This window comes from Acinonyx jubatus, chromosome B2 (assembly GCF_027475565.1).
Source record: "Acinonyx jubatus isolate Ajub_Pintada_27869175 chromosome B2, VMU_Ajub_asm_v1.0, whole genome shotgun sequence".
NCBI classification, from domain to species: Eukaryota; Metazoa; Chordata; class Mammalia; order Carnivora; family Felidae; genus Acinonyx; species Acinonyx jubatus.
Window position 1 is genome coordinate 20,241,818 of NC_069385.1, and position 14,048 is coordinate 20,255,865.

The 14,048-nt window shown below is 35.9% G+C and overlaps 1 protein-coding gene and 1 pseudogene across 4 annotated transcripts in view; one reads left to right on the forward strand and one right to left on the reverse strand.

The window, feature by feature from the left end:
* Positions 1-14,048, reverse strand: part of GRM1 (glutamate metabotropic receptor 1) — a 449,767-nt gene that overhangs the window by 305,939 nt on the left and 129,780 nt on the right. The window lies entirely within an intron of this gene.
* On the forward strand, positions 5,897-12,904 carry LOC106965802 (60S ribosomal protein L31-like; annotated as a pseudogene).

A 14,048-nucleotide genomic window follows, 5' to 3' on the forward strand; every position in this document is an offset into this window, starting at 1 on the left:
CAAGCACGCTCTGATGGTGAATAATTCTTTACATCTGTTATTTAAAATCTTCACAGTACATTTTGACAAGAAGACTACCAAGAGGGAACTGGATGGGCATTTAATGAGATGACAAACAAAGATGATACAGTTAATGGTAATGCTAGAGTTAAAACATACATAAATAAAATATGAAGAGTTCGCAAAGAATCTGAGTAGAAATCATCCACTGTAATTTCCTTTATCCATATGTGGTATCTGTTTCCTTATCCCTATGTGTTAACACAATATATAATTTAATAGCTGAAAACTGAAAATGTGTCATGGTCCAGTTTCCCATTTTGGTATGAAATCATCATCCATTTTCACCATTAAAAACCAAGAAAGGAAACATTATGTGTAAGAAGCCCATATTGGGAATCAAGCATTTTAGGTAAGCTTGGGCTATCACATTGCAGTGCAGAGTGAATCCTTTGCAGGCTTGCTTTCCTCTGAGCTGCCTTCCAATTTGAAGAGCTTTGAGTTGATGAACCACACAGGAACTGTTGATTAAGTTCTTCCTATGACACTTTGCCAAGATCTATGACAGCCAAATCACAACCATCCAATATCTCTGACTTATTATAGAGAAATGATAGCAGACATGTAGAACTCACATAAGCAACTCTCTAATCTCCATTTTCCTACCATCACGAGGGAACATAGAAAGATAAGTACCACATCCCAAGAATGGATATGATCTCTTTGTTGTTCAATTATCTTCTAGCATATGTGTGTCAGGCCGAGGGAGGCACTTATGGGCAAACAAATGAATAGAAGAGAGTCCATGCACTAGATAAACTCAGGTCTGGAAGAATCAGACATGCAAAGGAATGATTGCATCACGCGGATGGTGCTGAAGTGCAGGCCATAGGAAAGAGTATCCACACTCTGTTGGCAAGAATAGGAAAGGCTTCCCCAAGGAAGGAAAAGCTGTACTTGGTTTTAAAGAAGCTAAGTATTTTGATTCCGAAAGACCAGAAAGTTAAAGCATTAATACTATATCTTACACATTTGTCTGTTCCTTGGACCCATTCTAATACAAGAGTAATTATAGGTCTTTGCAGTTAACTAAAAAAAAAAAAAAAAAAGAAAAGAATAAGAGAGGAATAAACAATAAAATGTATGACAATTCCAAATAGATACATACACAGACACATACATGCATATAACTATGTGTGAACAATACACTAAAAAGTCATCTTTAATGGAAACTAATTTAAATATATTTATATGCACATTAAAAATGAAACCATGCTAGGGCACCTGGGTGGCTCAGTTGGTTGAGCGTCCAACTTCAGCTCAGGTCACGATCTCACAGCTTGTGAGTTCAAGCCCCACATTAGGCTCCGTGCTGACAACTCGGAGCCGGAGCATGCTTTGGATTCTGTATCTCCCTCTCTCTCTCTGCCCCTAACCCACTCGCATTCTGTCTCCGTCTCTCTCAAAAATAAATAAACATTAAAAAAGTTGCTTTAAAAAATGTAACCATGTGATTTCCTTACTCTTTCTCACCTATAACCTATCGGTTCCTTAATCTATGTTGAATCTATCCACTGTCATTACTTTAGTCCAGTCTTCATTGTCTCTGTCTCCAGGACTACTGTAAGTCTTCTGTGTAAGAGACACTCTTATTTCTCTCCAATCCATTCTCAACCCAGAAATTATGGCTATCTTAAACACAATTGGATCAACTCATTTACTGGCTCAGATCTCCTTAGTGGTTTCCCCTGACACTTAGGATGGAATCCAAAAGTCACATGGCCCTGTGTGACCTCCTGCTTCCTGCCATGCCCACTTCACTTCTTACCACTTTACCAGTCATTTCTGCAGCCACATGGGACCCCTTTTTGTTTTCAAATGTATAAATCTCTCTTTGCTCAGAACCTTGACTCATTTGCTTCCCTCCATCTTTGTTATATATATATATATATATATATATATATATATATATATATATATATATATATTAGTGTGGCTATTTGCTTAATGCCTGTATACCCCATTACTGTGTATACTTGTGAAGGTAAGGGCCACATCTGTATCACCTTTGTCCAGTTAAGTGCATGGGCAATGTTTCAGCTCAATAACTTGTTGGACAACTCACGAGTATGGACCAATTCATGTAGCAAATATATGATTAGTCTGCCTGATAAAAACTCTTTATCCCATTGAAATATGATTATATTGGATTACAAGTCCCAAAGGAATTCAGGAGGTATGTATCACTGCCCTTTAGCATTTTATATATATAATATATATATAATATTTTATGTATATAATTTTAGAGCACAGGGAATCTTAGAGATTACCTTATCTCTAACCCTTATTTTATAAGTGGGCTTCAAAAAAAGTGAAGAAAATTGCCATGGTCACAAAGAAATTTAGTGGCAGCACCACATCAAAACCCAGGGCTCCTAATTTTGGGGACAGCAATCTCTCTACCACATAGCCCTATAAAATAGAATTGTACATTACCGTTCAGAATGCTCCACACATGCAAAAAGTGACATGTAGGGGGAGAAAACTAGTCTTGAAATTTACTTTAAGATCATAGCATTCTGTGACAGTGGGAACACATTTATTCTCAGCCACTGCTCAATGAAATAATCAATGAAATGTGTGCTGTCCTCCCAGTTCCCAAGGTTTAATTGATTAAATAGCTACTTAGAAGAGTAGGCAGTGTTTACTTTTTCTAATTCTGGAAACAATATATAATGTCTTCATAGAGTTATTATGAAGCTAACTTTCTTCTAGGGAGAAACAATAGCCCTTGGGGGAAGAGCTCACTAGGGCCTTCAGTTTACTCTAGGCTGGCCAGAAAAGTGGCAACAATTTGGATTTGAGTTCATCAGTAGTGGTAACAGTGATAATTCCACTCTAAGAAGAATTAGTTAATGAGGAAGTTGAAGAGCATGACAGCAGATACATTTTTATTCATATATTTATTTCCTTCATGTAATTAGAAGGAACTTCAGAAAGAATTTAGCCCAACAAATGCATTTCTGCACAACATTACAGTCTGAGCTTGGGTAAAATCTCTTGCTTCTTAATATTAAACCTCTCAGAAAGTAATTGCCTCCTTTCTTAGACTTTTCTAAGTGAAATTAATGATGATTTAATACGGAAAATAAGATTATCTAAAGCTTTACCTCTGAAAACACCAAATAACTTCATCATTAATAAAATATAGTAGAAGGTGAGTTCATTGAGGGAAAAAATAGCTTATCACAATGTTTCCTTTAAATCTTAACATAGTATTGGGAGTTAACTACCATGAAAATTTTAAAAACTTTAAAAATATAAAACCAAACAAATTCATTTTCAACTATTCAACATTTACTTTCTCTTGTCTATCATACATTCTTCACCTGTTATTCTTTAAAAAAACTTTATGATTTACTTCTGTTATTGCTTATTTACATTTAAAACATAAATGTCATAACTAATAAGTGCACTGACTGATACAATGCCTTATAAAGTTCTTTGTATTTTTCTTTGAAAAAAAAAAGAAGGAAGAGAGGGAGGAAGGGAGGAGGGTAGGAAGAAAGGGAGAAGAAAGGGATGGGGAAGAGAGGAAAACTAAACTCTAGAGCCTTAGGAAACAACAGTGAAAATATAATCAACCCTTTTTTTAACCTGTTCTCAAAATCTTGAGCCATAGCAGTGTAATTCAACTATAGTATGGTAGAATTCTCCATGACTTGTAGTTACCTGAATTATCCTAATTATACACTGAAGCAGCATCAGGATTGAATATCGACAGCCAACATTTCTCTTCCCATAATTGCCTTGCTAAAGCCAATATACCTGAAATCTTACAGTCTGACCACCAGAAATGTCTAGACTGCAAAATGGATGCCTGTGCCCTAACTGATCTTTTTGCTCTGGATAGGAAAAGAAAAAACAAGCTCCTGGCATCTGTGACTTTAGCTTTAAGCATCTGGGTTCCAGACAAACCATGATCCTGAACGGATAACCCAAGTTCCCTCAGGAGTCAGAAAACCCCAACCCACACAAAAAATCAATTGGGGCCCTTTCTGTTGCAGAAGAAGCTTCTGCAATATGGTGACCCTAATGCTGGCCACACAAGACAGTCCTGGACTAGAGTTTAAGACCTTTGACAACACGCAGTTATCATTCAAACATGACCTTCTGTCCCAAACAGGCATGGAGTGGCCAAACTTAAGTAGCAACGAAGTTTGAGGTTCAGTTCGAGGGGAACCAGGGACCACATCCTTGCCACCTTCCCAGGTTACTCTATGCAGCCTCTCTCAGCATACTATAGAAACACCCCAAGGAAAGTCCTGGCTTTGTCCTGCCAACAACCTATTCCCAGTAAGCTTCAAGTGGAACAGATGGGGAGTGGTGTTGAAAAGAGTAATTGACATTGATTTCCCTGTCACACATACACTCGTATACACACATGGGCTTTCTTGGTCTTGTTTAATGAAACAACTACACTTCAATAAATCCATATATCCTGAATCATAAGCCTCTGCTAGTTTGAAACCAGCCACTGTTTCTGGTGGCTGCTTCTCACGCAATGCAAGCTGTAGGATCATGAGGAATGTTATCTTCTGTTTTCCTTCCTGTGCTACACACATATTACCATTTGGTTAAATATTAATAGATGACAAAAAGAACATTTCAACCTAAATATTTAACCTCCAAAATAAAATAAAAAGTCTTTCACCTCAAATCTGTCACTCTTTAGGGTTGTATAAACAACTCAATTGAAAACATCAGAGAAAAAAAACACTCCATATTATTATTTATTCTGAAAGGTCATTAAGTTTCTAGAGGTCACAACTAAAAATTCCAGAAATACATAAGGGAGTTGGTCCATATAAAACCTAAGGCTTATCATAGCTTTAACCTTCTCTGATTCCATAATGGAAATACAGGGCATGGCCAAATATGCTAGAGTAGGGAACAGAATGATCAGTGGGTACAAGAGAAAAGAGGACTCTCAGAGGTTTTACCTTCTGGAAACATCAAAAAACATCAAAAGATTCCATTCTATTATCATTTATCAAATTAATTTTGTAACCTACTCAGACACATGTATACTGTACTAAATCTTAAATATTAGTATTTCTGAAAATGTTCCCAAAATTATTTTTCTTAAAATGACTTAAATTTGCATAGCAAATTTATAATTCACAAAGTTCTTTCAGGTATATTATCTTATTTAATTCTGAAAACAATTCTGCTATTTGAGGATTGAGAATGCATGAACTCTAGAAACCTGGGTTCAAATCTTGACTCTTGATGTAAAACTCACAATGCCTCATTTTCGTCATCTATAAAATCAAGACAATAACAGCACCAACCTAAGAGTTTCTCGTGATAAATTAAATGAGGCAATATATGTGTGTAAATCATGTAAAATTTGATGTCAATTAAGTATTCAATAAATATGTGTTATTACTATTCTTGTGGCAGATTGTATCTTCTTTTTTTTTTTTAATTTTTCTTTCAACGTTTATTTATTTTTGGGACAGAGAGAAACAGAGCATGAACGGGGGAGGGGCAGAGAGAGAGGGAGACACAGAATCGGAAACAGGCTCCAGGCTCTGAGCCATCAGCCCAGAGCCTGACGCGGGGCTCGAACTCCCGGACCGCGAGATTGTGACCTGGCTGAAGTCGGACGCTTAACCGACTGTGCCACCCAGGCGCCCCTGGATTGTATCTTCTAAAGAGACTGACACGTTTGTCTTATAGAATGACATTGCCACTTCTCTATTGAGAAATGTAGTCTGTGTTCTCTCCCCCTTGAAATGACCTTGTTTGACTTCTGAAGCCAAGCTAGAAGTGTGATTCAGCTTTGCCTGGTATCTAGGGATACTTGCCCTTGGAAACCAGCTACCACACCATGAGGACGCCAAGTAGCCATGTGGAGACACCATGTGTAGATGTTCAGCCACAGCCAGAGGTCCTAGCAGACAGCCAGCATCAATCACCAGACCAGTGAGTGAATAAGGTCCCAGATCATTCTAGCCTCCAGCCTTTGATCCACTGCATCTGATGCCAAGTCGAGAAGAGACAAGCTGTCCCCACTGAACACCACCCAAATGCAGATTCATGAAAAAAAGTAACTTTGTTACTTTAAGCCACTAAATTTCAGGAAACTGAATCTTGCCCAAGATTACACAGCTATTAAGAGGCAACAAGTGAACTCAAATGCAGATTTTTTGGTTCCAAATCATGTTCTCTTTCCATAATTTAAAATTTGGAAAGTCGTCTTACTCAAGAATATCCTCAGCATATGCCAGGCTCATTGTCACATCATGGGTCGATATTATCCCATCTCTGATCACTTGAACCCAGATGGTCATGGGCAACAGCACCTGTGTTCACCAAGGGCTGCCTTTCTGGTTATTTTCTTGGCTCCTGAGATAGGGACTTCTGTTTCAGCTTCTGACCTTCTCCTTATTTGGCTACCAGTTTAGACTGCCTTTTGTGACTTCTGAACCTGAAATAATAATGCATCAATAATATGGCCACTAGGCCATCACCTGAAGGTTCAGGCACATAAAAGCTCCTCTGTTAGTCTTAGTCTGCAGAACCTTCTGTACAGGCCCAGCTCTTCCCACCATTTCTTCCCATTGAAATAAGTACCTACAAATCTACAATCAGTAACATAGTGTTGTGAAATGTAACTATGCTTCTCAAATGAAAACTAGTGTTAACTCCTGAGCCAGGGAAAATTTAACATGGAGCTAATGAAGCCTTAAGCATCAGAAGCTCCTCATTTACAGGGGCTCCTTCCAAGACTCTGGAAGTGGCCATAGCAATGTACTTACAAACATATATTTCATTACAGTTGCCAAGTGCAATATAATTTTTTTTCTTAAAGAAGACCCTCCAAATCAGACCCAGCAACCTTGAATCTGCCTCTATTCCTGAGAGTGGCTTCGTCAAAATGGATCACCCACTGCAGCTATTAACTTCTGTTAATAGCTTCTGTTTCTACTTAAAACAATTTCATAGCAGCAAAGTTAGACAGATTTCTTTAGAATGAGCTTAAAACTTTCTTCAATAGTAAAGGTTATTGGAGCTTTTCAAATTAAGGAATAAAATTACGATTTCAATAACGAAATACACAGGGGAATCTATAGCCTCTCCCCCAATGATTACAAATTAAAGTGATATGAAGCAACTAATGAGAGATTTAGAAGCATACTCGAGGATTTAAAAATTCTGTAACAGATCAGTTTGAAGTAATTTTTTTAATTCAGAGATTAGTTTGATGCCAGGTTTCAGCACATTTTAAAAAATGATCTTAGCTCCATTTGAGCCAACAAAATTGATAAATTTGTTAAAGTTTAAACGATATACAGTGTGCTTTGTAAAACATGTGTTTTTTAAAAACATGTTTTTAAAACATGTGTAGGGATGCCTGTGGGGGCTTAGTCGGTTAACGTCCGACTTCAGCTCAGATCATGATCTCGCAGTTTGCCAGTTCGAGCTCCGCATCGGGCTCTGTGCTGACAGCTCAGAGCTTGGAGCCCGCTTTGAATTCTGTGTCTTCCTCTCTCTCTGCCCATCCCCTGCTCATGCTCTGACTGTCTCTCTCTCAAAAATAAACATTTTTTAAAAAAATTAAAATATGTGTATATTTGTGCACAAACATCCATGTGCCAAAAAGATATAGGAAATCAATGTCAAAAAGTTACAGTAAATATCTATTGGCAGTGAGATGTTTTTTTCCTTTATATTTTCCCCTATTTTACAAAATTTTTATAGTGAATGTGGACTATGTTTTTAATAAAAAATATAAAATAAATTTTCATTGTCAAGAATCCTTTTATTTCAAGAGGTGGTTCAAATACAATTATATTTGCATTTAATTTAGGCTTCATTAAGACTTAATTCAGTTTCCCCAGTTTGGGTCAACTTTTGATCCCTCTGTTATAAGAAGCTTCCCTACGGATCTATACAAAAATATAAAGTATCAACTTTTTGCAGCTGAAAATTATTTTTTCTCATTTCTGGCTTCAGTATAACTAGAAATGGGTAGGAATGTATCCATTCTTCAGAATTTAAAGGTATTAAATTAAAAACAAAGATGATTAGAAAACAACCCGAACTTTAAGCAGCTAAGACAAATACTCTCATCAGTTGAGTTAAATCATGAATTCATTTTCACATAATTTTTTTATTTCCATTTACTTTTAAACATTTCCAGAATAGGCTGCTTCCTTCAAGAATCAGGTGATAAAATGAAGCAGTAATTCACCACTAATTAGGAGTCTGAGTAAGTGAATTAGGAAAAAAAAACTGGGAACATATGCCAAGTATGATAAGCACTCACATAAATAGCAACTCCAAATGGAGAACAGAGGAAAAAATAAAAGAGCTTAGTTGCTTAAAGAAGCTACAAAAGGTGATAACGACAAGATTATTAGCCTAGCGCCAGATAAATTTAGAAGATAAACCTAACTCTCTATCTATATATTACAACTTCGATCTATAATATAATGATGACAACTAGAAAGAAAAAATAATAATAATGAAAGGGAGAAGGGAGGAGGGTAAAGGAGGGGGGAAGAGAAGTGAAGAAAGAAAGGAGAGAAGGAGAGAGAGAAGGCAGAGAGGGAGAGAAAGAAGGGAGGAAGAAAAAAGGGGGAAATTGTCCCTACAGTCTAAATACCAACTGTACCCCCCAAAAGACTATGCAAATGGCCAAAAATGGCCAGAAAATAGATAAAGTTGTGTACAATAACTAAATTAAGACACAATGTTGTCTTGCATATTTAATTGTCTCAAGTGAAATAGTATCAATTAAAAATAAAATAAAGTTAACTGTTTTGTGGATGGGGGTGGTAATGATGTATTTTTGTCACCCTTTCTTTCACAGAGCATATAAGAACAGCATCTATTCTAATTTCATGATTTGGCAAGTGGCAATTATCAAAGGTAAGTTACAGAGAAATATAAAAAGTAGCTTGGATCATTCTTAAAACTCAAATCCATAAGGAGTGACAGCAAGTTACACAATGTTAAAGCATTTTAAAGAATTCTTTTGTCACTTAAATGATGTCAGTAGCATTAGATAATTAACATAATTTTACTCACATCGCTAATAAATAGTTTCATCTTTTTGTTTAAATAATGAGCTGGAGTTTTAAATTTTTCCTTATTTCAATAAACTTAAGTAATTTTTCGCTCCTCAGACCTCTGTGGCCATTAATGCAACCTGAACAAATTTACTGGACTAAACTCTTTGAATTATAAATGACCACAGATGAGTTGTTAAAAAGATAAGCAAGTATTTAAGGTTACAAGGGGACCAAAAATGCTCAGTGCCCCCATTCTTCATCCCTATTCATGACTATGATCATTGAACTGTTGTGTGTTTATTTTTCAGAAATGTTTATCATACTATGGCCAAACCTTTATTCCACAGAAAGATGTGTAGCTGATACTTAGATCATGGCAATAATTGTTGCCAACACAACAATGATATACATATAGATATAAAGGTTGATAAACACATACCTTTAGTAATGTATTATAGTGATTGCTGTCTCCGAAGGGATAAGGAAAATGGACACCAGAATGAAATAATTGGAGAAATTAAACATTTAGTGGATTGAGACAATCTCTTCCAAAGTCAATGCAAATATTTAATGTCTTCTTTGAAATCTGTGATGTGGAAAATATTACATACACCTGTAGTCTTTAGCCAAATTATGAAACCATAAAACTTAACATTTTAAGTAATGCTATGAAGTCTCCAGTGTTCTATATTTAAATTAATTTATTCTTTTGAAAAATATGGCTTTGGAAAGCATTGGGTTGATTAAAATCATTTCCTAGTTCAAGTTTCCCAGGCATTTGCTTTTTAATCTGTAAAACAGAAAAATAACTTGATTTCTTTTTTTTTTAATTTTTTTAAAGTTTATTTATTTATTTTGAGAGAGGGGGGAGGGGGAAGGAAGGGGAAGAAAGAGAGGGAGAGAAAGAATCCCAAGCAGACTCCACACCATCAGCCCAGGAGCTGATGTGGGCCTCCATCCAGGAACCGTGAGATCATGACTTGAGCGGAAACCAAGATTCTAATGCTTAACCGACTGAGCCACCTAAGCACCCCGAAAAATAATATTGAATTTCTACAGTTATTAAGATATTGAAAAATGTGTGCAAAGCACGTGGCACAGTACCTGACACTTAATATTTTTGAAACAATATTTCAGAGCTTAAACTAAAAGAAAAATGACGCATTTTGTAAAATAAACTATGCTGACTCCTCAGAACTAAGAAATTTTTTTGTGCTAATACTAAAAACTGAGTTTTTTTCTGCTTTGTGATGGGTATCTGAGCATATGTATTAATCTTTCCTACTTCCCAGGATGCCACTCAAAGAACACAAGAGATTTAAAAATAAAAATGAATCCATGGTAGCACGAGAAACCTGGGAAGGGTGCCAGCCACAGACCAGAACAGTGGGGAATTTCTAGAAGATACAGGCAGATGGGTTCAGATTGATGGTAAAATCTCACAGAGCTGAACCTATAGCACCAAAAAGGCACAAGAGAAGACTACTAAAGAAGTGAGTGTTCCCCTCAAGAATCCAAGAAGAACACCAAGATCAAAGACAGCAGGGACTAGAAGCACAATTGGGTAGTGGAATGGTGAGCTGCAAAATTACTGTACTGCTGACTATACCTAAGCCTCCTGACTAATGCCTCAAAAAGAGCTCTCTAAACAAAATGGAAGTTCTGCCAGAGGAATTTTACAGAAGTTATTGGGACAAAAGAAAGATAATACCACGTGGTGCTTCAGGTAACTTCTAGTTCCCTTATGAACACGCATCCTCTACATCTATTAAGCAAGCTCTTGAGTAATCTAGAAGCAATATCTTCTGGTCACAACCATGCACCCTCTCTCCAGCCAAATCTTTATGAACAGAATCTAAATTCACTCACCAAAGGAATTATTTTCTTCACATTTTCTGGGAAATCATCTCTAGCTATCATTACTTGCCAATTTCAGACCTCAATTATAAATACAAATATTTCAGAAAAGCCAATAATGTGAAAACAGTTGTTGGACTAAGCCAAGGAACTAACATCTTCAAAAACAAAGTTGATATATCATAGAAGTTTAAAATAAATATAATTAGAATTCTTAGAAACATTGAGAGATGTTACATCCACAAAAATTAATGAAGATACTAGAAAAAAGAAGTAATTGGATATGTTCATGGCATTGATTGCAGTGATGGTTTCACTTACCTCCAAACTCACCAAATTGTATACATTAAATATGTAGAGCTTTTTGTGTATCGATCATACCTCAACAAAGTGGGTTTTTTTTAATTAAAACTAAGATTGCTCAAATGACAAATTTAAGTAAAAAACATCAGAAAGATACAGGCTTAAAGCTGAATTAGTGAACTTCAAAACCGTGCTGAGAAGCCCTCCCGTCTTCAATGCAGCAGAACAAAAAGATGAGAAACATTGAGACAGAAGAACAATCCAGAAGACCTAACATCTACCTAACAAGAAAGAGGTAAGAAGTAGAAAACGATGAAGAAAATCATACAGGAAAATTTACTTGAACTGATGAAGTCCCAAATTTTCAGAGAGGAATTACTTGAATTTTCTCCAAGGGTTTTGTAGTAGGCATAGGGTAAATTGTGGAATATAATCTAGATGCCATCCAACAAAATTTGTGAATTCCAAAGATAAGGAATAAAACCTGTAATCTTACCAATGAAGGAAAAATGTTTGCAAAAAAAAAAATCTGAAATCAGACTATCATCAGAATTATTACATCATCTTAAAATTAAGAGTCTGGGGGTGTCTGGGTGGCTCAGTTGGTTAAATGTCCAACTCTTGATTTAGGCTCAGGTCATGATCTCACGGTTCATGAGATAGAGCCCCTGACTGGGACTCTCTCCTTCTCTCTCTGCTTCTCTCTCTCTCTCTCTCTCTCTCTCCCAAAATAAATAAATAAACTTAAAAAAAAAGATTTATCTCTCCTCAGAAAATACTCTCAGATGACTTTCCAGGTAAGTTTTTTTTAAACTAAAGGCTTCAAACAATAGTAAGAAGTGAAGATTAGTATATCTTATATTTGATTCTAGAAAAGAATTCAAAACTGATCACAAAGTGAGAAAAATGTAATACACACATGCATGTACACGTGTGCGTGCACACACACACACACACACACGCACTATACTATGGATTTTTATCTCTTCTGGAAAACAGATGTAAAATTCCTAAACATAATATCTGAGTGAACAAAATATAGAAGGATATTAAAAGAAAATATTATTCAATTGCCAAGCAGGATTTATTCTAGAAGTAAAAGAGTCATCCAATGTTAAAAAATGTATTAAGAGTCTGTGTGTTAACTATTTAATTACATGATCATCCTAACATGAGGGAGAAGTCTGTGATAAAATTGAAGACTTGTTCTTGAGCTTTAAGAATTACACTACGTACTTGCACACTGGTTTCCCTTTCCTACAATACCTCGTGCTCTTGCTTCCCAGACAGAGCAGGTAGAAAGGCTCCCACAAAGAAGAGTGGTGAGAAGAATAAGGGTCACTCTGCCACCAACAAGGTAATGACCAGATAATACACCATCAATATTCTCAAGCACATCCATGGAGTGGATTTCAAGAAGCATGCCCCTGGTGCACTCAAAGAGATCCAGAAATTTGCCGTAAAGGAGATGGGAACTCTAGATGTGCTCATTGACACCAGGTTCAACAAAGCTGTCTGGGCCAAAGGAAATGAGGAATGCTGCTTACTGTATCCACATGAAGTTTTCCAGAAAACACAGCGAAGATGAAGATTCACCCAACAAGCTCTATATGTTGTTTACCTATATACCTGTCACCACCTTCAAATATCTACAGTGAATGTGGACAAGAACCAATCACTGATTGTCAAATAAAGGTATAAAACTGCAAATTAATTAATTAATTAATTAATATAAATAAATTATACCAAAGTTAAAGATAGATGAAATCTCTCATAAATTGATGAATGGTATCTATCAAATACAAATAAACACATTAAGAGGTTAACACTGAAAACACTTTAAATAAAGATATCCGTTATCAGTGTAATTATGTAGAATTGTTCATAGCTAATGCAAAAGACAAAAAAAGAGATGAATCATTAAACATTAGCTGGTAGGCAACAAAAGTCATTTTGCAGACTGTCTTGTTTACTATTTAACAGAGACATAAACCAGAAAACTAGTTAGAACTAAAACAAAGGCACACAACAGTTGCCAGATACAAGATCATCCAACCAAAATCAGTAACTCTTCTAATAACCAATTAAGAAATGTTATGAAAAAACTCTAATTCTAAATTCTAATCTAAAATCTAATTCTAAATTCAAATCTAAAATTACTAGGAATCAACTGAACAAGAAATGTGCCAGACCTATATGAATGGGAAGACACATTACAAAATTATAGCTTAATTTTCATTGCCTTTGTTTTACTGAAATTTGGTAGTTAGTGCCAAAATTAGTTTGAAGAATAAGCAGATGATATAATCAAGTAATAGGGAGAACAAATAATGGGAAGTGATGGCATGTTGCATATGAAGTTACAACTAGATCAACACAACTACAGTACTGGCTCCCATTTGTTGAGAACTTCCTGTGTGCCAAGCACTGCTCTAAATTTGAGATATAACACACGCGCGCACACACGCGCACACACACACACACACACTTATTTAATCCTCAAAACAACCCTATGACTATTATCACCATTTTAAGATGAGGAAATTGGCCACAGAGAAGTTAAGTAATAGTGTCACATTGGACATACCTTTAAAGTCTATAGGATTGATGGAAGTCACTCAGTTTTCTCTATCTCAATAGCAACTGTCTTGATAGTAGAACTTTTGACTGGAACTATAACCTTAGTATCTGAAATGCAGATTTTCTGGGTTGTTGAAAGAACCTTCATGTACTTTAGTCCTTAGTCATGCAATTGATAAATTGATACATTTTCAAGGAAAAATAAACACCCGAGCATATTTT